The following is a 27,972-nucleotide window of genomic DNA, read 5'->3' as shown; positions in this document are numbered from 1 at the left end:
TGCAAAGCCCAGTCACGATCCTCGGTTCCTTGTTTGCGGCGGCACTTGGAAGCACCGCTGGGTAGAGCTGCGGCGGATGTGTAACGACGCGGATTGCATTACCGACCGAGTTTGGGCTCTATCCCGACTCGTACGCCGCGCCCCGAACACCGACAGGTAAAACCTAGCGGTGCAGCCCTGCCAGCAGCGCTAAGTTAGAAAACCTGAAGAAAAAGTAAGTTAAAGTTTTTATTTCTTTCTTTTTTTGCAACGATTTATTAGGTAAGGGTCTTGGTGATGTTTTTTGAATGTTTTTTTTATTTCCCCCTCCCTCCCCCCTCCCAAGGCCTCTCTCGCAGCGCTCCCAGCCCCGCACTAAAGTTAGCGAGGATCGCGTTTTGCAGCGTGAATAATTGTGCAATGCCTCCCTTTGTGATGACCCCAAAGGCCGATAGTTGGGCCTAAAATCGGTAATGCAGCGAAAACGGTAATTTTTATGTATTGCTTATGTTTTCGCCCTAAAACCCCAAAATCCAGCCCTTTAAGTCACACTACCGGGCCTGTCTCAAATCACATGAGAAGTTTTCACACATAAATTTTCCTTATCTGAACTATGGAATGCAGCAGGCATAGAATGGCTACCACCATTGTTTTGAGAATGTTTGTCATGAAAGATTCTAAATAAATGCAAATATTATTTTATGTTTGAAAATTCAGGCTTGACTGGATTTACTGCAACTGACTGAAATTCCTGCTAACCTCTTGCCAACACACGCAACAGGCTGTTATAAAATGGCATCCATCGCACAAACATCATCAAAAGAAAAATTAACTTTGCAACCTAAATCTGTTCGGGGCTGCAGTAACCTTTGCCGTAACAGACAGTGTTCAGTCTTGCACTGTTCCCGCAGGTTCACCTTGCAGTCTATGAAATTTCTTGTCCCAGAGACGGGTGAGAATGAGGAACTCGCTAACACGTGGAGTAGTTGAGGCGAATGGCATGGCTGCTTTTAAAGGGAAGCTAGATAAACACATGAGGGAGAAAGGCATAGAAGGTTATGCTGATAGGGCGAGCTGAAGTAGGGTGGGAGGAGGCTCGTGTGGAGCACAAACACCTCATGGACCAGTTGGGCTGAACGGCCTGTATCTGTGCTGTAAATTCTATGTAATTCTATGTAAGACTGCTCTGTTACTGCCAAATGGGTGCATTGCAGTCCCTGTATATGTTGCCACTGTGATAAGTGAAGACAGGCGCATATCTCCTAAATTGGACTGCAGCTTGCCTTACATCCCTGTCCCCTTCTTTATTTAAACAAGATAAATAATGAGGGATTCTCATAGGGGCACCCTATGCCGATTACACAGGCAAAAATGGATGTACCTTGACTTATCAGAGAGGCAAAGCATCATCACCTTAGGCAGTCCCTCAGAATCGAGGAAGATTTGCTTCCACTCTAAAAATGAGTCCTTAGGTGGCTGAACAGTCCAATACTAGAACCACAGTCCCTGTCATGCCTATGCTACACCAGAGTGGCTGTGATACAATTGCATCACGTACTGCAAGATGATTCTTACTCCTTTAGAAGAGATCTACTTTTGGTGTAAAGGCTGTAAAATGGTATGGATATTTAAATCATATCACAAATCACTTCCAGCATTCGTGTTGTTATTTTGGAGTCTTTCCTGCACTCACTCGGTATCTATTACATTGTCAGAATAGTGCCAGCCAGTGACTCAGTGGGTAGCACCCTTGCCTCTGTGTCGGATGGGTGTGGGCTCAAGTCCCACTCCAGGGGGCTGCTTTTCAGCACCTCACCGCCCGCTGCCGCCGACTGCCGCTGACATTCCTCCTGAAGATCCGCCCAGTGCCACTTTCGGGGTGGCCTGGAGCGGGCGGGAGGAGAGAGCCACTGGGAAGCGCCCGCTGACGTTAAGCGGACGGCCGAGTGGCGCAACTGAGCTCCCGCCTGCCGAGCTCCCAGATTCCTGCGGGCGGAACTCGGCAGTAGAACGGGGGTGGACCGCTAGCTGCAGGCTGGTCTGTCCCCGACGGTGAGTATGAAGCACCTGAAATAAAGGTAAGTGAACATTTTAATACTATTTTCAACAGTGACTTACCTGTATGGGGTCCCCTGAAGGTCTACGGATACTTAAAAAATTTTTTGCTGCTGTTTTCTTTTTAGGCCTTTGACCCTCCGTGGGCCCGACTCCATCCTCGGTGGCAATCTGCCGCCACCAAAGGTACCTCCCGCCCACTGCCGCCCAGATTGGCAGTGTATGTCTTCCAGGCCTTGCTGAAAATCGGCCCCCAGAGACTTGAGCACAAAAATCTAGGCTGACACTCTAGTGCAGTGCTAAGGGAGTGCTGCACAGTCGGAGGCACTGTCTTTCAGGGGAGATAATACATCAAGGCCCTGTCTGTTATCTCAGGTGGATGTAAAAGATCCCATGGCATTATTTCGAAGACAAGGAGGGGAGTTATCCCTGGTGTCCTGACCATTATTTAGCCCTCAATCAACATCACAAAAAAATAGATTAGCTGGTTGTTATCACATTGCTGTTTGTGGGAGCTTGCTGAGTGCTGTGTTTCCGACATTACAACAGTACTTCATTGGGCTGTAAAGTACTTTGGGATGCTTCATGGTTGTGAAAGGTTCTATATAAATCCACGTCTTTCTTTTTCTTGTTACACGCTATATAGCTCAGTTGTTGCTGTTGAAGCTTATTATTATTTCTGATTTTACTGTAACATTGAAGCTGGTAATTATGCCATGCGATACTGTCCAAACAATTAAATCTGAAATTGCTTCCTCTGCTATTTTAGCAGAAGTGTTAATCCATTTACTTTATTAGTAGAGAGAGGAATTTGAGATAAATGCACTATGCATTAGTACGTTAATATTCCAGAATGTAATTTCAGGACCTGAGTGGCTAAGATCAGGAGTACTGATGCAAAGACAAGGGTTAGAAATTCCCTTGGTTCTGATTCCACTCTGCTATTGTAACGTTACTGGAAATGGAGTGAAAAACCTGTTTACTCGTGGACATCTGTGCCGGGATTTTGACGCTGCTCAGGGGGCAGGATCGGAGGTGGGTCCGCTGTCAAAATCTAAAAGAGTGAGAGCGGGTCGGTATCCCGCTCTGAACCCGCCTCCGTGTAAGTTTCCCAAGTGCCGGCTCCGCCAATACTTTGCAGACCCGGCACTAAGCGGTGGGTCAGGCAATTGAAATACTTAAGAAGATGCTTAAAGATATTTCAGCAGCACGTTACCAGCTACAAACCATTTTCCAACTTTTTCAGGAGGTTCCCATCACTTGGGAATCACGTCAGGTAAGTAATTCGGGTTTTCAGTGACTCTCCATTGCTTTGAACATAAGAATATAAGAAATAAGAGCTGGAGTAGGCCATTTGGCCCCACCGACCCTGCTCCGCCATTTAATACGATCATGGCTGATCTGATCATGGACTCGGCTCCACTTCCCTGCCCGCTCCCCATAACCCTTTACTTCCTTATCGCTCAAAAATCTGTCTATCTCCGCCTTAAATATATTCAATGACCCAGCCTCCACAGCTCTCTGGGGCAGAGAATTCCACAGATTTACAACCCTCTGAGAGAAGAAATTCCTCCTCATCTCAGTTTTAAATGGGCAGCCCCTTATTCTAAGACTATGTCCCTTAGTTTTAGTTTCCCCTATGAGTGGAAATATCCTCTCTGCAACCACCTTGTCGAGTGCCCTCATTATCTTATAAGTTTCAATAAGATCACTTTTTATTTTTCTAGGTTTGGCTGACTGCATTGTCTTGAATAGGTGACAGCTGCAAAAATAGTATAAAAGCTACCATTTCACAGCTGTTCACTTTCCAATGATTTGGAACATGCTTTTCAACTTTAGGAAGATTGGAAGTGTTTGGAGTAGGCGCTCTATCCAGTGTCACCTCCTTGGAACAACCCATCTAATCATTGACAGATTGCTTCTGTCATCTCGACTTCAGCTGCCATCTATTCCATCAGCATCGATGCCCTTGAAAAAATCTCACCTTGGTCCTCAGAATCCTACCACATCAGCCCCAACACCAACATCAACAGGCACACCAGCATCACCAACAACATCAACCTTCTCCATAATCAACCTGATGCTGCACAGGACACAGGGCATGAGCACATGACCATATTGCTGCCTGGGAGGCCAGGGATGGCCTCACCCTGGCCAGATTTACTTCACTTGATGCTGTATACCCTGGCTGCCACATGATGTGCCAGGTTGGCACCACCCCACACCAACACCATAAAGCATCCCTGCAATGCCCAAGCCATTCCTTTCACACTCATCACCATTGCGGCCACCGTTATGTTTCCCGATTCACTAAAACTCACTAAGCTACACTCAAAGGAGAACAGAAATGTGTCCAAGAAGACAAATGGGTGAAAATAAAGATCTCAATGTTTGACAACACTTTAACAGAAACTTTACATGCACATTGGCTAAAAGACCCAGGTGCCTACCCTTGTGCATTGTTGTGACAAGGATGAGGATGAGTATGAGGGGTGGCTAGTGAGATGGGGAGTGATAATACAGATAGAGAGAGAGGGATGGGTGGAGGTGCAAGGTAAGTTGGTGTGAGTAAGGATGTGCAGAAATAGGGTAGGGAAGGCAGAGTGATGGGGATGTGCAGAGTGGCAGAGCATGATGAGGTTGAGTGCGGCTTTTCAGTAACTGTTATGCATGTAAACTTGTATATACCTTGTACACCCACAATCCCTTGGGAGCACAGGTACTTAAGGAGGCCTCACAGGCTGGAGAGGCATTTTGGAGACCTGCAATAAAAGACTAAGGTCACACTTTACTTTGAGCTCACAGTATCCAGTCAGACTCTTTATTCATATATAACAACTGGTGATGAGATACAGATGACAAACCCAAAGATGCAGAGAACAGTGGGCATCCCAGAGAAATTTTCAGAGGGAGATGATTGGGAAACCTTCGTGGAGCGACTCGACCAATACTTCGTGGCCAACGAGCTGGAAGGAGAAGCGAACGCTGCCAAACAAAGGGCGATTCTCCTCACCGTCTGCGGGGCACCAACATATGGTGTCATGAAAAATCTGCTTGCTCCAGCGAAACCCACAGAGAAATCGTATGGTGATTTGTGCACACTGGTCCAGGAGCATCTGAACCCGAAGGAAAGCGTTCTGATGGCAAGGTACCGGTTCCACACCTACAAAAGGTCTGAAGGCCAGGAAGTGGCGAGTTATGTCGCCGAGCTAAGACGCCTTGCAGGACATTGCGAATTTGAAGGACATTTGGAGCACATGCTCAGAGACTTTTTCGTACTTGGCATTGGCCATGAAGTGATACTTCTCAAACTTTTGACTGTAGAGACCCCAACCTTGAGTAAGGCCACAGTGATATCCCAGGCGTTCATTGCCATCAGTGACAATATTAAGCAAATCTCTCAGCACACGAGTGCTGCTACAAGTACTGTGAACAAAGTGATGTTTTTTTCAAATCGCAACGTACAGGGCAGGTCACACATGCCTGCAGCTGCACGTCTGCAGATGTCTCAGAGTCAACGATCAAGGGGGATGAATGCAAGGTCATTAACACCTTGTTGGCGCTGCGGGGGTGATCATCGTTTCCATTCATGCCGATTCAAAGGGTACGTTTGCAAGGGCTGTGGAACAATGGGACACCTCCAACGTATGTGCAGGCAAGCTGCAAACCCTGTTAATCCTGCAAACCACCATGTTGCAGAGGAGGACAGATCTACGGCGGATCACGACGAGCCTCAGACCAAGGAGACAGAGGTATATGGGGTGCACACATTTATCACAAATTGTCCCGCAATAATGCTGAAGGTTGAATTAAATGGACTCCCGGTGTCAATGGAGCTGGACATGGGCACGAGCCAGTCTATTATGAGCAAAAGGACTTTCGAAAAATTGTGGTGCAGCAAGGCCTCAAGGCCAGTTTTGACTCCCATTCACACAAAACTGAGAATTTACAAAAGGAATTGATTCCCTTAATCGTCAGAGCTACTGTAAAGGTCTCCTACAATGGAGCGGTGCACAAGCTACCACTCTGGGTGGTACCAGGCGATGGTCCCACGCTGCTCGGCAGGAGCTGGCTGGGAAAGATACGCTGGAATTGGGACGACGTCCGAGCACTCTCGTCCACTGATGACACTTCGTGTGCCCACGTCTTAAACAAGTTCCCTTCGCTGTTCGAACCAGACATCGGGAAGTTCCAAGGAGCAAAAGTGAAGATCCACCTGATTCTGGGAGCGCGACCCATCCATCATAAGGTAAGAGCAGTACCGTACCTGCTGAGAGAAAGGATGGAGATTAAGCTGGACAGGCTGCAACAAGAGGGCATCATTTCACCGATCGAATTCAACGAATGGGCCAGTCCGATTGTCCCAGTTCTCAAGGGAGACGGCACTGTCAGAATCTGTGGTGATTACAAAGTAACTATCAATCGTTTCTCCCTGCAGGATCAATACCCACTACCAAAGGCTGACAACCTTTTTGCTACGCTGGCAGGAGGAAAGATGTTCACGAAGCTGGACTTGACCTTGGCCTACATGACGCAGGAGCTGGAAGAATCATCGAAGGGCCTCACCTGCATCAACATGCACAAAGGTTTCTTCATTTATAATAGATGCCTGTTTGGAATTCGATCAGTCGCGGCGATATTCCAGAGAAACATGGAAAGCTTACTGAAGTCGGTCCCGCGCACGGTTGTCTTCAAGGACGACATCTTGGTTACAGGTCGGGACACAGTCGAGCATCTGCAGAACCTGGAGGAGGTTCTTAGTTGACTCAACTGCGTGGGGCTCAGGTTGAAATGCTCAAAGTGCCTTTTCCTGGTGCCTGAAGTGGAGTTCCTGGGGAGAAAAATCAGGCCCACCGATTCGAAGATGGAGGTACCAAGGCCACAGAATGTGACGGAGCTGCGGTCGTTTCTAGGACTCCTGAACTACTTTGGTAACTTCTTACCGGGTCTCAGCACACTGTTAGAACCACTGCATGTCTTACTGCGTAAAGGGTACGGATGGATATGGGGTAAAAGCCAAGAAAATGCCTTTGTAAAAGCTAGAAAATTGTTATGCTCAAACAAATTGCTTGTGTTGTATGATCCATGTAAGCGTTTGGTACTAGCATGTGATGCGTCGTCGTATGCTGTCAGGTATGTATTGCAATAAGCTAATGAATCTGGGAAATTGCAGCTGGTTGCTTATCCATCCAGAAGTTTGTCTAATGCTGAGAGAGCCTACACATGATTGAAAAATAAGCATTAGCATGTGTCTATGGGGTAAAGAAAATGCATCAATATCTGTTTGGGCTAAAATTTGAATTGAAAACTGATCATAAGCCACTGATATCCCTGTTTTCCGAGAGTAAGGGAATAAATACGAATGCATCGGTCCGCATCCAGAGATGGGCACTCACATTGTCTGAATACAACTACGCCATCTGCCATAGCCCAGGCACAGAAAACTGTGCCGATACTCTCAGTAGGCTACCATTGCCCACCACGATGGTGGAAATGGCGCTGCCCGCAGATTTAATTATGGCTATGGAAGCATTTGAGAGTGAGCAATCACTTGTTACAGCCCGACAGATTAGAATCTGGATGAGCCAGGGCCCCTTAATGTCCCTAGTAAAAAATTGTGTGCTTCACGGGAGCTGGTCCAGTGTCCCAGTGGAAATGCAGGAAGAGATAAAGCCGTACCAGCGGCGCAAAGCTGAAATGTCTATACAGGCAGACCGCCTTCTGTGGGGCAATCGGGTAGTGGTCGCCAAGAATGACCTCCACAGTACCCACCCAGGCATCGTAATGATGAAAGCGATAGCCAGATCCCACGTGTGCTGGCCCGGTATTGATGCGGACTTAAAGTCCTGCATGCACAGATGTAACACATGCTCGCAGTTAAGCAATGCACCCAGGGAGGCGCCACTAAGTTTATGGTCTTGGCTCCAAACTGTGGTCTAGGGTCCATGTCGACTATGCAGGCCCGTTTTTGGGTAAAATGTTCCTTGTGGTTGTAGATGCGTACTCCAAATGGATTGAATGTGAGATAATGTCGTCAAGCACGTCCGCTGCCAGCACTGAAAGACTGCGGGCCATGTTTGCCACGCACGAACTACTTGATGTCCTCATGAGCAACAACGGGCCATGTTTTACCAGTGCCAAGTTCAAAGAGTTCATGACCCGTAACGGGATCAAACATGTTCCATCTGTCCCATTCAAACCATCATCCAATGGACAGGTAGAGAGAGCGGTGCAAACTATCAAGCAGGGCTTGAAGAGGGTAACTGAAGGCTCACTGCAGACTCGCTTATCCCGAGTTCTGCTTAGCTACCACGCAAGACCCCACTCGCTCACTGGGATTCCACCTGCTGAACTACTCATGAAAAGGGCACTTAAAACAAGGCTCTCGTTAGTTCACCCTGATCTACATGAACAGGTAGAGAGCAGGCGGCTTCAACAAAGTACATATCATGGTAGCGCAAATGTGTCATGCGAAATTGAAATCAATGATCCTGAGTTATGGACAAGGTCCCAAGTGGCTTCCCGGCACTATTGTGGCTAAAGAGGGGAGCAGGGTATTTCGGGTCAAACTTTCAAATGGACTCATTCACCGGAAACACTTGGAACAAATCAAACTCAGATTCATGGACTATCCTGAGCTACTCACTTTGGACTCTACCTTCTTTGACCCACCCCAACATTCACACCAGTGGCAACCGACACCGCGGTTGGCCACGAAGCAGAACCCATCACCCGCAGCAGCCCAGCAGGACTCACCACACCAGGCAGCCCAGCAAGGCCAGCTGCACAGCAGCCCAGCGAGGGCCCAACAAACAATTCACCAGAACCAGCATTTGCACCGAGATGATCAACCAGGGAAAAAAAGGCTCCAGATCGACTCACCTTGTAAATAGTTACACTGTTGACTTTGGGGGGGGGAGTGTTGTTATGTATGTAAACTTGTATATACCTTGTACAGCCACCAGAGGCCTCATCCCCTGGAGTCCCAAGGGATCCCACAATCCCTTGGGAGCACAGGTACTTAAAGAGGCCTCACAGGCTGGAGAGGCACTCTGGAAACCTGCAATAAAAGACTACGGTCACACTTTACTTTGAGTTCACTGTATCCAGTCAGACTCTTTATTCATATATAACAGTAATGTTTCGTAACCTACTGAGATCATTGAAAGGTTTGTGCCACTGCAGCCAGCTCGTCCTGACGACATCCCTGCTTGTACCCTTCTGTACAATGTGCAACCAGGTTACGTTGGTCTCCTTGGGTGGTCTCTTCCACCCTTTGGAAAGGAAGAGAACCTCCCTGCATGCTGTGACTTACTCCATAAGCATATGGAGGAAGTCATGGGAGAGCCTGGATGCAGCTGTGCACCTTTGTGCAGTGCGGGCGTGGTCCCTTTAAGGAAACCGCTGATGACGCATCAGCAAATGATGCCATCAGACCCGCTTCCTTTTAATTGGCTGGGAACCTCACAGGACAAGCTTAACAAGCCCCATGAGGGGAAAGTTTTTTCAACAATGCGGGCTGGAGCCGGGAGCGGGGAACCAATGCGTACCCGAAGTCGCCCGCCTCTCTCCCGACCCAGCAGAAAAAATCACCGCCTTGGTTTCTGCCCCACTACTGCTGAAGTTCGAGCAATGGAACAGGAGCAGCTCTGAGGAAATTCCTGGCCGTGGAACCATATCCAGGTGGTCCAATCTAAATATCTTTAAAAAGAGAGTGAACACTGCTGTCTGTAATAGCAGCAACAAAACTGTTGGAGGACTGTTATTGAAAATGTATTGAAGGGAGGAAAGGGGTAGGTTTGGAAGAAGAAGGGAAGAGAGGCTGTCAGCCCATTGCACTGAGACTGGGAGAGTAGATCTTTAATCAGTCACTTTCAAAGGTTGATGTTTATGGAAATATTAAGGGTAGATGTTACGTGATGACAAGCATTAGCATTGATCACATTGCATAGTTAGTTCCCCTGATGGTTATTCAGCCTTGCAGGACCTGAAAGCCCAGGTTCAATCCTCAATCTGTGCTATCAGCCATGGTAAAACAAGTGTTACAATCATTGGGTAAGTCTCTCTGAATTAGGGAGGGGAGCATTGCCCAGGGTTTCCATTCCTGGTATCAATTCAGGGCCCCCTGCTGTAAGTGGGCACGTGAGGATGTCCCAAATAGAATCATAGAATTGTACAGCATAGGAGGAAGCCATTTGACCCATTGTGCCCGTCCCAGCTCTTTGAAAGTGCAGCCCAATGAATCCCACTCCCCTGCTCGTTCGCCATAGCCCTGCAAACTTCTTCCCCTTCAAATATTTATCCAATTCCCTTTTGTAAGTTTCTATTGAATCTGCTCCCACCACCCTTTCAGGCAGTGCGTTCCAGATCATAATAACTCACTGCGTAAAATAAGTTTTCCTCATCTCACCGCTGACTCCTTTGGCAAGTACTGTAAGTCTTTGTCCTCTGGTTACACAGAATCAGCTGTGATGCTTCCAGTCAAATAGCTTGTAAACACTCCCGGCTAGATTCACACATTACGAATCACCACTTGAATAGTTACTGGAGGGGAATCCAATATTCCAGCAAGAGTTATCAGTTTTGAGGGGAAAAGGAAGTGGACTGGAAAAATAATTGGAGGAAAGGGTGGAACATAACATCATTAAATAAATTCTATGTAGTCAGCCAAACCCAGATTGTTTACTGGTTGCGTTTTCTTTACATAAATTAAGAGATATCAACTGTCAGGCAGAACTTGTCTTTATTTTGTTTCTTCAAATGAATCTTTCATAATACATGCAAGATGGTGAGTTGTAATGTTATTCAACTTGGGAAAAGAGAAGAGTAATTGTTGTACTAAAGGTCCTATTCCAAAGTATAACACAATCTCCTAGTCCTGTAGCTTTTATGAATTTAATTTTAATTTTATTTAAAACATTTTGATGAGTTTCTGTGCTAATCAAGGTGATCTATATCAGTGCTAGGGAATGGAATAAAAACAGAAAATGCTCGAGACACTCAGCAGGTCAGGCAGCATCTGTGGAGAGAGAAACAGAGTTAACGTTTCAGATCGAAGACCTTTCAGGGAATGGAAGACTGTTTTGCCGATATAGAGTAAAGCTCTTTGCAAACCCAATTCCACACATGAACTATTCCTACATCACAGAGTCAATCACACCTTTTGTCCCACATCATGACTCAATATTTTTCTTTTTCCAAAGGCAACAGAAGTTTGGCACCACAATGGTTAAATAATGCTTTCATTTTAAAAGCACTGACACCAGTCCAAAACTGCATAAGAAATTTACTAACAGGCTTTTGTATATCACTCCACAGATGAACTACTTTAAACATGGCAATTTTACTTTCCATGTTTACTTTAAAGTAGGGTTTACTTTAAAGTGATGAAGAGTCCCAACCTGAAACATCTTTTTCTCTTTTCAAGAGCAATACGGGTACAGTAGCATATTGTTATGTTACTGGACTAGTAATCCTAGATGCCTGGAATAATAATCCAGAGATGTGAGTTCAAATCCCACCACTGGCAGCTGGGGGAATTTAAATTCAGTGAATTAAATAAATCTGGAATTTAAAAGCTAGTAAAATCAGTAATAGTGACCATGGGGCTGACTTTGGTGACTGCCCATTTCTCGGTGTCCATTTATGGCGCTGGGAGCCGATTTTGTCGCCATTGTGTTGGCGGCAGCGGGACCGACAGTCGGCGGCGGGAGCAGGCGGGAGCGGGACCGACAGTCGGCGGCGGGAGCAGGCGGGAGCGGGACTCGGCGGCAAACATCATTAGACTGCGTCAGGTGGAGGCCTCTCCACTCGGGTATTTTTGGAGGGCCTCCACTGCGCATGCGCGGGATCTCAGTGGGGGTTTTTTTTGGTAATTTTTTTGATGGGATCTGTAGTCCTTTTGTGGCCCTTGCAGGCTAATTGAGGAAGTGCTCATGGCCATAAAAGGAGAGCAATTAATTGCACCTGTGAGGGGAGAGGAGAGAGGAGAGAGAGGGGAGAGAGAAAAGAGAGAGGAGAGAGAGAGAGGAGAGAGGAGAGAGAGAAGAGAGGAGAGAGAGAGAGAGAGAGGAGATGGAGGAGATAGAGGGGAGAGGAGAGAGTGGAGAGAGAGGAGCGAGAGAGAGAGGAGAGAGAGAGAAAGGAGAGAGGGGAGAGAGAAAGGAGAGAAAGAAGAGAGGAGAGAGAGAGAGAGGGGAGAGAGGAGAGAGAGGAGAGAGGAGAGAAAGAGAGAGGAGAGAGAGAGAGAGGAGAGGAGAGGAGAGAGAGAGAGGAGAGAGGAGACAGAGGAGAGAGGAGACAGAGAGGAGAGAGAAAAGAGAGAGAGAGGAGAGAGAGGAGAGAGGAGAGAGAGGAGAGAGAAGAGAGAGAGGAGAGAGAGGAGAGAGAGGAGAGAGAGAGGAGAGAGGAGAGAGAGGAGAGAGAAAAGAGAGAGAGCGGAGAGAGGAGAGAGAGGAGAGAGAGAGAAGAGAGAGGAGAGAGGAGAGAGGAGAAAGGAGAGAGAGAGAGGAGAGAGAGGAGAGAGGAGAGAGAGAGAAAGAAGAGATAGAGGAGAGAGGAGAGAGTGGAGAGAGAGAGAGGAGAGAGAGGAGAGAGAGAGAGAGAGGAGAGAGAGGAGAGAGGAGAGGGAGGAGAGAGTTGGGGGTGAGAGAGCATTGGAGAAGGGGCAGTCTGAGTTGCAGAGGGGGCAGTGTGACAAATTTATACCCAGATTCTTGAGCAGCCATTCCTCTCATCATTGAGGATGAGTGGACAGAAGTCGTCAATGAAGACTGGCAAAACCAGGCCCAGAGATACATGGTTCAATGAACAGGAGTTGGAGGAGCTAGTGACAGAGGTGGAGCGCAGGTACAGCAAACTCACGCAGGATGGGCGTGGCAAGCCTCCACCAGCCTAATACCACCTTTGCATGGACATAGGTCAGATAATCAGTGCATTGGGCAACATGGAGCAATGCCGCAAACGGTGGAATGATTTGTGGCGGCAGCTAAAGTTAGTACAAATTTATTTGCCCTCTCCTGTCCAAGGCCAAAAAGGTTGTGTGTGCGATGTGTGTGTGTGTGTGGGAGTGAGTGTGGGGTGGGGGCAAGAGCACAGGGGGTAAAGGCTGCAACATTTCTTTGTGCAGAGAAAACAAGCAGCCAAACAGGAAAGCCTGAGTGCGACCGGAACGGGCCCACAAGATGTGGTGGAATTGACCAGGCTGGAGGACCGTGTGTTGCCATTGGTGGGTCATAGCCACATTCCAGCCACAAACGCATATGCAGATCCGATGCTACTGCAGGGTAAGGCTACACTCATCTCTGGTGTCAGTGATGCTCACGGCATGAAAGTACTTGCAATGTTAAGGCACTCGCAGTTGAACGCATGCTTTGTCACTCATTATTGGTGTGGATATGTAGGGATGGAACTCCTTGCTGGCATAATGTGAGATGGAACGGCTCACATCTCACTTTCATAATCCCAGCCCCCCACCCATCGAATGAAACTTTGTCCTCTACTTGCCGATGCTGAGTCGGACACCACAGATCTGGAAAGACCATCGACCTCTGTCCTTCACAGAAGCCATCATATCCTGGCATCTCCCACCCCGACGTTCTCCAACCCGAGGACACCAGATCCTTCCTGCACTACCAGCCCACATCACCCATACAAACATAGAAACATAGAAACATAGAAAATAGGTGCAGGAGTAGGCCATTCTGCACTTCGAGCCTGCATCACCATTCAATAAGATCATGACTGATCATTCCCTCAGTACCCCTTCCCTGCTTTCTCTCCATACCCCTTGATCCCTTTAGCCGGAAGGGCCATATTTAACTCCCTCTTGAATATATCCAATGAACTGGCATCAACAACTCTCTGCGGTAGGGAATTCCACAGGTTAACAACTCTGTGAGTGAAGAAGTTTCTCCTCATCTCAGTCCTAAATGGCTTACCCCTTATCCTTGGACTATGTCCCCTGGTTCTGGACTTCCCCAACATCGGGAACATTCTTCCTGCATCTAACCTGTCCAGTCCCATTTCTATCAGATCCCCTCTCATCCTTCTAAACACCAGTGAATACAGGCCCAGTCGATCCAGTCTCTCCTCATATGTCAGTCCTGCCATCCTGGGAATCAGTCTGGTGAACCTTCGCTACACTCCCTCAATAGCAAGAACGTCCTTCCTCAGATTAGGAGAACAAAACTGAACACAATATTCCAGGTGAGGCCTCACTAAGGGAGTAAGACCTTCCTGCTCCTATACTCAAATCCCCTAACTATGAAGGCCAACATAAAATTTGCCTTCTTCACCGCCTGCTGTACCTGCATGCCAACTTTCAATGACTGATGAACCATGACACCCAGGTCTCGTTGCACCCCCCTTTTTCCTAATCTGCCGCCATTCAGATAATATTCTGCCTTCATGTTTTTGCCACCAAAGTGGATAACCTCACATTTATCCACATTATACTGCATCTGCCACACGTTTGCCCACTCACCTAACCTGTCCAAGTCACCCTGCAGCCTTTTAGTGTCCTCCTCACAGCTCACACCACCACCCAGTTTAGTGTCATCTGCAAACTTGAAGACATTACACTCAATTCCCTCATCCAAATCATTAATGTATATTGTAAATAGCTGGGGTCCCAGCACTGAGCTCTGCAGCACCCACTAGTCACTGCCTGCCATTCTGAAAAGGACCCGTTTATCCCGACTCTCTGCTTCCTGTCTGCCAACCAGTTCTCTATCCATGTCAGTACATGTAATGTCCTTACACACTACTGTAAATTCACATGAGGCACATTCTGCAGACAAGGTCACTCTATGACCTGAACCTTTATTCACAGGACCAAGAAGTGATGACCCTGTGTGGGACCTCCCTTTATATACCTGGATGACCAGGTGAGGAGTGTCTCCCACAAGTTCACCCCCTGTGGTCAAGGTGTGCATTTCTTAGGTGTATACATTATGCAGTGTTGTTACATGAAGGTTACAGTTACATGAAGGTTACATACTTGACATCACCACCCCCAACCAACATCTTATGGGATCAAAGATTAAATCTTTCAGGCGGTCGACGGTCTCTCGTGGAACGCCGAAGTTGGGGCTCTGGTTGTTGAGCCTTGGCATGTGTCTCTGTCCCCTGTGGTGGTTCCGGCTCGTCCGGGCTGGCCGCAGGGACTCTGCATGCTGCTGAATGTTCTTGTTGCTCGTTCACTGGCAGTGGTGTGGGTGACATCTCATGATCTTCCTCAGGTTCCTCAGTGTCCATGCTGAACCTTTTTTTTACTTGGTCCAGATGCTTGCGGCATATCTGTCCATTATTAAGTCTGACCGCTGTGACCCTATTCCCCTCTTTACCAATTACAATACCCTCAAGCCACTTGGGCCCCAAAGTGTGATTAAGAACAAATACAGGGTCATCGATTTCTATACATCTCCCCTTTGAGTTACGGTCATGGCACTCATTCTGGGACTGGCGCTTGCCCTCAACAATGTCTGACAGGACTGGATGAATGAGGGACAGCTGAGTTTTAAGTGTACGTTTCATGAGTAGTTCCGCGGGCGGGACTCCCGTGAGCGAATGCGGTCGGGATCTATAGGCCAGCAGGAGGCACGATAGACGGCATTGAAGGGAGGGTCCTTGAATTCGGAGCATGTCCTGTTTTATGATTTGGACCGCACGTTCCACTTGGCCATTGGAAGCCGGCTTGAATGGTGCCGTCCTGACATGTTTGATGCCATTACCCGACATGAACTCCCAAAATTCATAGCTAGTGAAACACGGGCCGTTGTCGCTAACCAGGATGTCCGGCAAGCCGTGGGTTGCAAAGACCGCACGCTGACTCTCCACAGTGGTGGATGTCGTGCACGAATTCAATATGATGCACTCGATCCATTTCGAATACGCATCAACAACAATGAGGAACATTTTTCCCATGAACGGGCCCGCGTAGTCTACGTGAATATGTGACCACGGCCTGGTGGGCCAGGGCCACGGGCTGAGTGGGGCCTCCCTGGGGGCATTGCCCAGCTGGGCACATGTCGTGCACCTACGAACACAGTGTTCCAGGTCTGAGTCAATTCCCGGCCACCATACATGTGACTGGGCAATGGCCTTTATTAGCACGATGCCTGGGTGCTCGCTGTGGAGTTCTCTAATGAATGCTTCCCTTCCCTCCTGGGGCATTGACTACCCGGCTGCCCCATAGTAGGCAGTCGGCTTGGATGGAGAGCTCATCCATCCGTCTGTGAAACGGTCTGACCTCCTCGGGGCATGCTCCATATGCGGGCGCCCAATCCCCAGTCAGGACACAATTCTTAACCAAGGAAAGGAGGGGATCTCTGTTGGTCCAGATTTTGATCTGGCGGGCTGTGATGGGGGAGCCTGCACTGTCAAAGGCTTCAATGGCCATGACCATCTCAGTACTTTGCTCCGCTGCCCCCTCAGTGGTGGCCAGTGGAAGCCTGTTGAGCGCGTCAGCGCAATTTTCGGTGCCTGGTCGGTGCCGTATGGTGTAGTCATACGCAGCCAGCGTGAGAGTCCATCGCTGTATGCGAGCTGACACATTGGCATTGACAGCTTTGCTGTTTGACAACAGGGAGGTTAACGGCTTGTGGTCTGTTTCTAACTCGAACCTTCTGCCAAAAAGGTGTCGGTGCATCTTTTTCACCCCGGAGACACATGCGAGTGCTTCCTTTTCAACCATCCCATATCCCCGTTCTGCTTGGGAGAGCGACCTGGAGGCATAAGCCACAGATTGGAGTTGGCCCTCATCATTACTCTGCTGCAACATGCACCCAGCCCCATAGGATGATGCATCACATGTCAAAACCAATTTCTTACAGGGGTTGTACAGAGTCAACAGCTTATTAGAACAAAGCAGGTTCTGCGCCCAATTGAAAGCCCGTTCCTGACAGTCCCCATAAAACCAATCGCAACCCTTACACAGGAGCACGTGTAGCGGCTCCAACAATGTGCTTAAGTTCGGCAGAAAGTTCCCGAAATAGTTCAAGATTCCCAGAAATGAACGCAACTCCGATGTGTTGCCGGGCCTGGGCGCACGACGAATCGCCTCCATTTTGGATTCGGTAGGCCGGATCCCATCTGCGGCAACCTTCCTGCCCAAAAACTCGACCTCTGGGGTCAAAAACACACACTTGGACTTCTTTAGTCGCAGGCCTACCCGGTCCAGTCGGCGTAGCACCTCCTCCAGGTTGTGGAGGTGTTCCTCGTGTCTCGACCTGTGATAAGGATGTCGTCCTGAAATATGATTGTTCCAGGGATGGATTTGAGCAGGCTTTCCATGTTCCTTTGAAAGATAGCAGCCGCCGATCGAATGCCAAACGGACACCTGTTGTCGACAAACAGCCCCTTGTGCGTGGTGATGGTGGTCAGTAGCTTGGATTCTTCGGCCAGTTCCTGGGTCATGTAGGCTGAAGTGAGGTCCAACTTGGTGAACAGCTTGCCGCCTGCCAGCGTGGCAAAAAGATCCTCCGCTCTCGGAATGGGTATTGGTCTTTTAGTGACACTCGGTTGATAGAGGCCTTGTAGTCGTCACAGATCCTGACCGAGCCATCCGTTTTTAGGACAGGGACGATGGGGCTTGCCCAGTCGCTGAATTCAACGGGCGAAATTATGCCCTCTCTTAGCAACCTGTCCAACTCAGTCTCAATTTTCTCCCGCATCACATACGGCACAGCTCTGGCTTTGTGGTGCACTGGTCTGGCGTCCGGGGTGATGCGTAACACTACTTTGGTACCTTTGAAAGTCCCGACACCAGGTTGAAATAGTGACTCAAATTTCTGTAGGACCTGTGAGCATGAACTTCGCTCCACAGATGAAATGGCGTGTACATCCCCCCATTTCCAGTTCATCTCGGCTAGCCAGCTCCTCCCCAAAAGCGCGGGACCATTTCCCGGGACAATCCAGAGTGGCAGCCAGTTCTCTGATCCATTATGTGTGACTGCCAAGCACTGGGATGATCTCTTTGGTGTATGTCCGTAATTGCGTGTCAATGCGTTCTAGTTTGGGTCTGCTAGCTCTGAGTGGCCATAGTTTCTCGAATTGTTGGACACTCATAAGTGACTGGCTGGCCCCTGTGTCCAGCTCCATGCGTACCGGGATGCCGTTTAATAGGACTTTCATCATCATAGGTGGTGTTTTGGTATATGAGCTGTGGATGTTTGCCACATGAACCCGCTGAACTTCAGTGTCCATTGCTTTATCACAAGCATCAACCTGCCTTGCAGACCCCTCTTCTGGTTCATCTGCCTCATAAATTAGCCTTGCTGCGGGCTTCCTGCACATTCTGGCTAAATGTCCACTGAAGTTACAATTTCTACAGATAAATTGTTGAAACCCACAGGTTTTTGCAGCATGTCTGCCTCCGCACCTCCAGCATGAGCTGAGATCATTGTGAACAAAAGGGCTGTTACCAGGCATTCCTCTCTGATTGTCTCTTTGATTACTCTTGAGCACTCTGTTAATGGGTGTCAGTGGTCCCATCCCAGGATGCATTGTCCGCCGTGATGGCGTAAATGTTCGTTCAACCTGCCATTGTCTCTGTTGAGGACCAACTCTAGAGTCTGTTGCTGCTTGGGTGGTGTTGAATTGCCCTTGCCTGCCTGCGGGGTTCTGAGTCGCGTTTACAATGTTAACTCCCTGATCCATTGCCACGTTGGAAGCAGAGTTGCGTGCGTATATTTTCTTGGTTTCCTCCTCCCCCGCCATGAAGGTCTGAGCCATCAACGCCGCCGCTTCCAAGGTCAAGTCCTTGGTCTCAATTAGCTTTCTGAAAATCCCGGCATGACGAATGCCCTCAATAAAGAAATCCCTTAACATCTCCCCACTGCAGGCGCCTGTGAACTTACAGAGGCTGGCCAAGCGGCGAAGGTCCGCAACGAAGTTCGGTATGCTCTGTCCTTTCCGACGTCGGTGTGTATAGAATCGGTGCCGGGCCATGTGTGTACTGCTCCCCCGTTTGAGATGCTCACCAATCAGTTTGCTGAGCTCTTCAAAGGTTTTGTCTGCCGGCTTCTCGGGTGTGAGCAGGTCTTTCATCAGCGCGTACGTCTTAGGTCCACAGCTGGTCAGTAGATGCGCCCTTCGCTTGTAAGCCGCTGCATCTCCCAGCCAGTCCTTCATGACAAAACTCTGCTGGAGCCTCTCAATGAAATCATCCCAGTCCTCACCAACACAGTACCGTTCCTCTGTGCTAACGGTGGTCATTCTCGTGAGTCGTTGATTCCCGTTTCTCGTCGCCAAATGTAATGTCCTTACACACTGCTATAAATTCACATAAGGCACATTCTGCAGACAAGGTCACTCTGTGACCTGCACCTTTATTCACAGGACCAAGAAGTGATGACCCTGTGTGGGACCTCCCTTTATATACCTGGATGACCAGGTGAGGAGTGTCTCCCACAAGTTCACCCCCTGTGGTCAAGGTGTGCATTTCTTAGGTGTATACAGTATGCAGTGTTATTATGAAGGTTACAGTTACATGAAGGTTACATACATGACAGTACACTACCCCCAGTACCATGTGCTTTAATTTTGCTCACCAATCTCTTGTGCGGACCTTGTCAATAGCCTTTTGAAAGTCCAAATACACCACATCTACTGGTTCTCCCTTGTCCACTCTGCCAGTTACATCCTCAAAAAATTCTAGAAGTTTTGTCAAGCAGGATTTCCCTTTCATAAATCCATGTTGACTTGGACCGATCCTGTCACTGCTTTCCAAATGCGCTGCTATTTCATCTTTGTCTTTGTCCACCACCTCTGTCACCCAGGGCCAGGAAGAGCAGGAGAGAGAGGAGGGAGAAGGGTGCATATTTGTGCCCTTCACCTGGAGGAGCCGCAAGCGGCTGACATCAGCCTCCCGCTATGTCAGCCAAGTGTCCGCAGAACCTCGGCGTCAGGCTCAGATTTCCTGGGTTTCCAACAGACTCGACTGAAGCAAGCTCAAGCTCAAGCAAGCGCAGAGGCCGTGGCTCAAAGGGAAGCAATGCGCCCCCAGCAAGCAGCAGATGCAGCACGGCTTGTTCTAATGAACCAGATGGTGCAGCTATCAACCACCGGCGTGAAAGTGGGTCGCGAGAAGCAGCAGACCACGGCTGGGATAGCTGGCAGCATCGCCATATTCATCCAGCAGCACGATCAAATGATGGAGCGCCTCCTCACAGTGTTGGAGCGCACAACAGAAAGCGTTGAGGCCATGAGGCAGGAGATGGCTTCTGCACACCCTCAAGGCAGACAGATGCGGAGGAGCAGGAAATCCCGGCGCCTTCAGTCTCGCGCCTTATGTTCTCATTGATGCGCGTATTTCTGCACACATCCCCCTGCCCAAAGGCAGTGAGGAGCAGGGGAGGGCCACTCTGTCGTGTAGGCGTGGGGAGGAAGAGGAAATCGGGCATAGCTGCGGGGGGGCGGGGGGGGGGGCGGCGGGGTGGGGAAGAGAGGTAGTAGTGCTGGGTAGAGGAGTAATGTAAATTTATGTATAAGCCATATTGTTATGTAACGTTTGTCATTGTGCACTTGTAAATATACTCACATTGTTGACACTCTGTTTGTGCGTGTGTCATTTTAATGTCAGGTGTAGTGCGTTGCGCGAAACACATATCTGTCCCTCAGGTCATCTGTTTCATCAGGAATATCTTCCCATCCACATCTGACTGCAGTGTATAATGGGTCCTGTCATCAGGCCATCGCAAGACGACAATGAGGGGTGAGCAATGCAGAAAGGCTGCCATTCAATTACTCTAGTTTACCAAGTTGCAGGGCAGACCTTACGGCTTGCACTTCAACCCACTTTTTTCGAGGCCAAACATGGAGGAGTGCCATCCCTGAGATGACATGGTCATCGATTACATTGCAGTACATTGTGCGAGACAATTAATGGTTGTACAAAATGTGAGATGCTGAACACTTTTCTGTCACTCAATAATTTTCCCTTCGTCATTGGCCTTCTCAATGAAGGACTTTTAGCAAGGTGCAATAAAAAACCCTCCATTAGCTTGGACACATTTCAGTCAGCTTTATGACATCCAATTTAAACATCACCATCAACAATAAAGTAATGCAACATTGACCTAACTTCTTTCCAGCAGCCCCACTGATCTGGTGCAGAATCCGACTGGCTGCCGTGATGTGATGGTCACCAGCACTTCCTCCCAGCCGATATGCCAGAGCTGCCCCATTCCACTCCACCTTTGTCTCCCTCCCTCCTGTCCGATCTGCGATTGCTGGCTGACTGCCACCCAGCTCAGACCTGCTTTTCCAGAGTGGTCCTGTTGGCGGGCGGCAGGTCGACGGGAGGCCAGGAAAAAGCATCAAAATGGGCGTTTACCGACATCCGGCATGGGCGGGCAGGATGATGTGACGTGGGCGGAGCGCGTCCACACCAGGTTTCCGCCGGGCGGAACCTCGACGGCAGGTGGGCGGTTACGGAGGAATCGGCCAGAAAACGACCATTGCCGGCGGGACCTCGGCGGCTGCAGGAGGGACAGGGATGAAATTCGGCCCCATGCCAGATTGTGGTGAAAACCCAACTGGTTCACTAATGTTCTTCAGGGAAAGAAAGCTGCCGTCCTTACCCGGTCTGGCCTATATGTGACTACAGACCCACAGCAATATGGTTGACTCTTAACTGCCCTCTGAAATAGCCTAGCAAGCCACTCAGTTGTAACAAACAGCTACAGCAAAGTCAGCACCCTGGGAGTACCTTCACCACACGGACTGCAGCGGTTCAGGAAGGTGGCTCACCACCATCTTCTCAAGGGCAATTAGGGATGGGCAATAAATGCCGGCCTTACCAGTGACACCCACATCCTGTGAACAAATTTTTTAAATTAAAGTATTATTCCAAAATTATCTGTTTTTATGTCAGAGCTTTCATAATTTTTGTTTTTAATCTCTGAAAAATGTGTTTTGCTAAGTTCTTATTCTAACTGTAGTCATTTAATATTTCATCAGCAGATTCAGTATTAACCTGAGAATAAGCCATTTGGCCCACTGAAGCTCATGGTTGGTAGCACTTCAATTCATCCGGCCTAACATCCAACTGCATTTGGAAAGTCTCTAATGCCATTGACTCCACTACTTTGCCCAGTAGATTATCCCAAATGTTTTTCAACCTTTGAGTAAACAATTTTTTCCTTCAATAATGTGTTTATTGAGTTTAACAATTGTTGTGCATTCTGTTATAGTTACATTAAGCATAAAATTTTTACAGTTGTTCTGCATTAGTTCATTCTTTTTTTATAACATCAGTTTACTTAAGCTAAAGCATTAATGCAAATGCCAGGCCAGTGCAGGCAAGGCAAAAACATAACTCAATGCAAATGCAACTTTTGCTTAACCGTACCAGTAAATTGTAAATGTGACCATCCACAATGTAAGTTCATGCAAAGCATTCATAAATGAGCTGTTGACGCAACAGCTTAGCATCAGCGTAACTGCCATTGGGTACTGGTCTTCCGGGGGGGGGGCGCCGGTGGTATGGTGATGGGAACATGGCTACATCACAAGGCTGATTGACCTCCCCGAGGTCCTCACCAGCCTCCTCTTCTGCCTCTCCCTCCTCTTGCTCCTCGCCGGCTGGTTCTTCCGTCGCCCCTCCTTCTGGAGGTGGACCTGCAGCCCCATCTGGCATTAGTTGCCCTCTCCTTATAGCTAGGTTATGCAGCATGCAACACACCACAATAAACTCAGCAACCTGGTCAGGGTGGTACTGTAGGCTGCCACCAGAATGGTCCAGGCATCTGAAGCGCTGCTTTAAGACTCCAATTATCTTTTTGACGATGTTGCGTGTTGCTATGTGGCTTTCATTGTAACGTTTCTCTGCTTCAGTGACGGGATTACACAGTGGAGTCATCAGCCAACTGGCAAGGCCATATCCCTTATCTCCCAGCATTCAACCATGACCTTCTGGCTGATTGACAAACAGGTCAGGGATAGCACTCTCACATAGGATGTGCACATCATGGATGCTGCCAGGAAATGTAGCGTAAACTGTCATGATTTTTTATTTGTGGTCGACAACAAGCTGCACATTCAGGGAGTGGAATCCCTTTTACGAAACACCTCCGTGTTCTTTAAAGGGGCTTTAAAGGCAATGTGCATGTAGTCTATTGCTCCGTGCACCTTGGGGAAGTTTGCTATTCTGGAGAAACCCAAAGCCCTCCCAGTCTGTGCCTCCCTGGTCATAGGGAAGCTTATAAAGTCCATCCTGCGAGTGTAAAGGGCTTCAGTCACCTGCCGAATGCAGCAGTGTGTGGCGTGCTGAGAGATACGACGGATGTCGCCAGCTGAAGCCTGAAAAGATCCTGATGCATAGAAGGCTAGGGCTGCATAAACCTTCACCGCAACGGACAGTGCGGTTCTGATGGTGTTGGAAAGCTACAGATCACCCTTGATGAGCTGGCAAATCTTATCGATTACCTCCTTCCCGAAGCGCAGCCTCCTAAGACATGCGTTTTCAACAAGTTGAGGTAAGATTGCGTTTCTCTGTACCTTCGTTGGCTGTCCACTCGCCTCCTCTGTCTCCTCTGTCTCTGTCTATGCCTTACTCTGCCACCTCTTCGATTGATCTTTTCAGAAACCAGCTTATGAGCAGTTACTAGTAATGGCACAGAAAGCATACGTCCCATCACTATCAATAATTACTTTCACTTTATTAAACTACTCTCTCTACACCGACCCCAGTCTAACACTGTATACCAGTCAGTGTAATAGATCCCAACTATATCAATAATTGTTTTCACTTACTATAAATGCACTTTTCATAAAAAAATACCTAATCTACGAAGCTACTATCAGTAAAATTAAATAAAATTAATATTCTGAGTTGATCTATCTATAAAGGACCCTTAAATAATTCACAATTATCTAAGCACAATTTTTTAGCTGCCTCCACCCTTCAAAATGGCTTCCGTAATACCCATTTCCTTCAGTAAAGCCCGGGAAAAGCAACAATTACCGAGCCTTGTTCTTGGCGAGCGATCAGCCCGGCAAAGTGCCGGCGATGTGCCAAAAGTTGGGATGGGCGATGTATGGGCGATCAGTTCGGCGATCAGGTCGGTGAAGTGAGCCGAAACTTGGGGGCTTATTTTTCCACCGATCTTTCTGGCCTAGTTTCCACTTTTTGCTCAAAATGGGCGACAGAGGTCCATTTTGGGCGATATATGGGCCTTATATGGGCGATGTGAAGTGGAAAGTCTAGCCCGAGCCTTTGGTCCTATTTGCCTGACTTACCTTGAAGTAGTATTATGGGTTTTGCCTTATCTACATGAGTGTTTAAATGGCCCAGGCCTCACGTTGGTTGGCTAGGGCCGGACTGATGCTCGGCCTACCGGATCAACGCTCACCACTCGGCCAGAGTTAAAATCGGGGCTGACCTTGGTTTCTTCTCACCATGGCAACCTTGCATATATCATTTCACAAGTTCGAGGTAGTTGCCAAACAATCTTGACGTGATAAGGTAGTGACAAAAGCTGGGCAGGCCACTGTCTGCTGAACTTTGTACTTAACTGCAGACAGCACGGTAAGATTTTTCCCAGCCCTGCGAGTAAGGGTTTAGAGGCGGTCCCACTGTCAAAATGGCTCTGATTGACAGCTGGACGGAAGTCTGCTCTGAACCTGCTTCCGTGTCAGTTTCTCAACTGTCAGATCTGCCTGTGGACCGCAGACCTTGCCACCAAGCCGCGGGGGAGTCAATTAAGATGCTTAAGAGGTAATGTAAAGGTATTTAAAAGGATTTTACTCAGGCACTTATCATTTTACCAAGTTCTCAACGAGTTTGCTGTCCCTTGAGTTTCAGGGCAGGTAAGTGTGTTGGGGCCTCAGTGACTCTCCATTGCCGTGGCTAGTTGACAGCTGCAGAAGTGGTATAAAAGCTCCCAGTTCACAGCTGTTCACTTTCTAATGTCAGAAGCTGAAGCCTTCAGGATTTGGAAGAAACTTTTGAGCTGTATGCAGTTTTGGAAGTGTTTGCAGTTAACTCTCCATTCACTGTCGCCTCCTTGGAGCAACCTCTCTCACCATTGACAGATCGCTTCTGTCATCTCCATCTCATCTGCCACCTATTTCAGCTGCATCGGTGCACTTGACAAAATCTCACCTTGGTCCTCAGAATCCCATCATGATCAGCCCCAACACTAACGAAACACACCAGCATCATCAACAACACCAACTTTCTCCGCAATCACCTGAGGCTGCACGAGACACGGGGCATCAGCACCTGACCAAATTGCTGCCCGGGAGGCCAGGGATGGCGTCACCATGGCCACATTTACTTCACTTGACACTGTACACCCTGGCTGCCACATGATGTGCCAGGTTGGCCAGCACCATAAAGCATCCCTGCAATGCCCAAGCCATTCCTTCCACACTCATCACCATTGTGGGGGGTACCCTTATGTCTGAACATACACTAAAACTCACTAAGCCATTTCCAAAGGTGCACACAAATCTGTCCAAGAACACCAGGGGGCCAAAATTGCCCCTCTCCTTAAGGCCTGTTACCACCAAAAGGTTTGTGTCACTGCAGTTAGGTATTCTTGACAACAGCCCTGTGCAACCAGGCTGCGTTGGTGTCCTGTAGAGGTCTCTTACCGCCCATTGGAAGGGAAGAAAACCTCTCTGTGTGCTGTAACTACCTCCATAAGCATCTGGAGGGAGTTATGGGAGAACCTGGGTGCAGCCATACACCTTTTTGCTTGTCAGTGTTTGCAGCACCTCAATTCTATAGAACACTGACAGAATAACTGTCAAAAAAATGTTGGCCATGGTCCCATTAAGGACACGTCATCAGATGTCATAAGAACATAAGAACATAAGAAATAGGAGCAGAAGTAGGCTATACGGCCCCTCGAGCCTGCGCCGCCATTCAATAAGATCATGGCTGATCCGATCATGGACTCAGCTCCAATTCCCTGCCCACTCCCCATAACCCCTTATCCCCTTATCTATTTCCATCTTAAATATATTCAATGACCCAACTTCCACAGCTCTCTGGGGCAGCATGTCAAGCGTGGGAAACATGTCAAGTGTTCACGTGTAATTTCCAAGCTTATATCCCTTATTTGTAACGTTAAGAGATTCCCAAGAGGATTAAATGACTATGACTTATGAGAGCTGCGCGTTATCAGCAAAAATATGAGCCAAGTGGTGAATCTATGTAGCAATAAGCAAAAGAATTGTTGGTAAATGAAGCTGGGTCCACCGTCAGCTGTCCCTCATGTTGTACTGGTACAATGAGACTATTATCACACAGACAAATTTGTGCCATAAGGTGCTGTTCTATTCTGAAATAACATACATTTGAAACCAATACAGGAAAAAGTGATGTTACAATTCCTACAGCCAAGCAGTGAAAATGAATTATGTTAGCAAATGTTACAGGTGTTATAAATGATCGCTGCCCACAACAAATTCATCTAAGTGAGTGGCAGATGTAATATTATTCGTGTGAGGTGTTTGGCAAAAAGACATTTGACTGTGGTAGGCTCCTATTTACATTAGCCACCGCTGGGAGCCTCCAGTCTATTAACATCACTTTGCCAACAGCTGTGGCTGTCACTGTCCTCAGCGCTTGCATTAATTACTTGGAACGCTCAACAGTCAATGTTGAGCCGAGTTTTAAGTCCCTGAATCTCTCCTTCCCACCCATCCCACACAAACAACAGAGTCTGAGATTGCTCAGTAATGGTGAGACAGGGTTACAGTTAGAGAAATATTAAGTCTTACTCACCATTCACACCTAATCAGGGTACCGAACTGCCAGACGAAAATCGTAAGAAAGAACGAACTTGCAATTATATAGCGTCTTTCATGACCTCCGGATGTCCCAGAGCACTTTATAGCCAATTAAGTACTTTTGAAGGGTAGTCACTGTTGTAATATAGGAAAATTCATGAACTGATGAACGTTAAGAATGTAAATATAGTTCTTTTTTACTAGCAATTTTATGTTTATGTTGCCACCAGGAACATCTCCCATGTGCTGGAATTACTTCCTCTCCCTTACTTTTATATGAAGCTTTGCTGCCTTCAACAATAAAAAGAGAAAGATTTGCATTTATATAGTACTTTTCATGACCTCAGAATTTCCCAAATTGATTTACAGCCAATGAAGTAACTTGAAACATAGTCACTGTTGTAATGTCGGAAACGTGGCAGCCACTTTGTCCACAGCAAGGTCCCAGAAATAGCAATGAGATCATGACCAGATAATCTGTTTTAGTGATGTTGGTTGAGGGATAAAAATTGACCAGGACACCGGGAAAACTTCCCTGCTCTTCTTCAAGTAGTGCATTGGGATCTGTTGCGTCCACCTGAGAGGGCAGACAGGGCCTCCCACAGTGCAGCACTCCCTTAGTATGTCATTGGAGTGGCAACCCTGATTTTGTCTTCAAGTAAGACTTGAACCCACAACATTCTGACTCAGAGGCGAGAGTGCTATCACTGAGCCTGGACTGGCAAAACATCATGGGTGAAAATTCAAACTTTGGTGGGGGTGCAGAATGGGTAGTAGCGGATTGGTGGAAAGGAAAATCTGATTGAGTGTGTACTGGGCGGCCCAGTTTTGCCTCTCACTGAAGTTGAAAGTTCCTCCCCATGGTGCAAACAAGGTTACAGAACTCAATAGGTGAAATTTCCTAACTTTAGGCTGCCAATGGGAATCTCGCCTGCAGACAGCACATGTCGGTCAGACAATCATGTGCCATGCATGCCCAGATTTATGATTAGAAAAATGACTTCTAATTTATCAAGAACCAGACTTCTGTTTGGTTGAATCTGTTCTACTTGCAATTTCCACTGAAGACAATTCAAGCTGGTTTAGGCTACCCTTGTGAGATGCACTAACATGAGATTGGCTTCAGGCAACAACCTGCTTCCTCTGCGAGTGGCAAAGAAGAGCACCTTGCAAGTCTTACTTCCTTGATCGAAA

At 47.9% G+C, this 27,972-nt stretch overlaps 1 protein-coding gene across 5 annotated transcripts in view; it reads right to left on the bottom strand.

Annotated features, from left to right (window-relative positions):
• Positions 1–27,972, bottom strand: part of LOC139272593 (muscarinic acetylcholine receptor M3-like) — a 362,361-nt gene that overhangs the window by 108,929 nt on the left and 225,460 nt on the right. For 2 of the 5 annotated variants that reach the window (XM_070888666.1, XM_070888664.1), the window contains one exon: positions 26,774–26,913. The exons of 2 other annotated variants lie outside the window; for them this stretch is intronic. The gene's annotated coding sequence lies outside the window, so the exon portion shown is untranslated. Of the gene's footprint in view, positions 1–22,738; positions 22,780–26,773; positions 26,914–27,972 lie in introns of those variants that run through there. One more of the 5 variants, XM_070888667.1, reaches the window with a different exon arrangement.

The sequence above is a fragment of the Pristiophorus japonicus genome, chromosome 9, assembly GCF_044704955.1.
Source record: "Pristiophorus japonicus isolate sPriJap1 chromosome 9, sPriJap1.hap1, whole genome shotgun sequence".
Lineage (NCBI taxonomy): Eukaryota > Metazoa > Chordata > Chondrichthyes > Pristiophoridae > Pristiophorus > Pristiophorus japonicus.
Note: the sequence above shows the minus strand (reverse complement) of the source record. Positions and strands in the feature narration are given on the sequence as shown.